A 1,121-nucleotide genomic window follows, 5' to 3' on the forward strand; every position below is an offset into this window, starting at 1 on the left:
CTGGGGTTTTGTTTAGCTTCTATATTTGTAACAATGTTTCAAACTGCAAGCTCAGATGCCGGCAGCGGCAGGCGGGAATGTTGGCTTCCTCCGTCACTGAAGCAAGCAAGCCTCATGTTTGCTTCAAGCTGCCTGGCTACCGGCTGCCATTTTGGCTGGCAGTTAATTTGCATATCGCCCTGATTAGCCAATGGAAAGGGTAGCGGAGGTACGGCTAATTACCATGTTTCTCTTTTATTAGATAGGATAGCCCTTGACCACTGCAACCTAACATAGTGGGGCCTTTTGACAAAGAGAGTGAGGTCCCTTTGGGGCTGGATGTCCTATCCAATGCCAAATCCTCAAACGGAATTTACCACCTTCTTGGCCTCCTGCTTCTTCTCAATTGCAGGGGCCGGCACTACCTTCTTCCCCTTAGCTTTCTTTCCTTTTGGTATCTTGTGCAGCGGGAGGAGAAAGCCAAACATATTCTTATTATATGGTTATCACCACCTTAAACCAGACATCAAACTTTGCTTCACTAAAGAATGAGCCAAAAGATTATGTACCTCCTGATGAACACAGCATCACCAAGAAAATACTACAGACAAAAATGTTTACCCTGAATCTAATAAAGTCTTGAGAGCTGACTTTAGTTTAGATGCAATCTAGCAAGTAGAGGAATAAGTTAAGTGACTAATGAGGAAACAAATATAACAAATCCTGAATGTGGGGCTTTCTAAAAATTCTGTCTCTTCAATGAGTAACTGTGATGGGAAAAACTGGGGTCCAGTGGATGAGGGGACCTGTGGTAAATGAAAAGAGCCATTAGGGGCATAACAACCAAATGCAATAGCCAATCTCTGGTCTGAACAAATGAGCTATAAACAACATATTTAGGACAAGTGCAGACATTTACATATGGACTGGGCATCAGGTGATATTAGGGAAATATGATAATAATAATAAAGTGGGTATGTAGGAGAATAGCCTTATTCTAGTGCTGTAGACTGAACTGTCTTCCCCCCACATTCATATGTTCAAGCCCTAACCCACCAATTGTGATGGTGTTTGGGTGGGGCCTTTGGGAGGTAATTAGGTTTAGATGAGGCAATGAGGATGCAGCCCTCATGCTGTGAATA

The 1,121-nt window shown here is 43.1% G+C and overlaps 1 pseudogene; it reads right to left on the bottom strand.

Annotated features, from left to right (window-relative positions):
• LOC102262293 overlaps positions 1-624 on the bottom strand; it is a 3,076-nt pseudogene extending 2,452 nt beyond the window's left edge.
• Between the last annotated feature and the right edge of the window lie 497 nt (positions 625-1,121).

The sequence above is a fragment of the Myotis brandtii genome, unplaced genomic scaffold (genome assembly GCF_000412655.1).
Source record: "Myotis brandtii unplaced genomic scaffold, ASM41265v1 scaffold419, whole genome shotgun sequence".
NCBI classification, from domain to species: domain Eukaryota; kingdom Metazoa; phylum Chordata; class Mammalia; order Chiroptera; family Vespertilionidae; genus Myotis; species Myotis brandtii.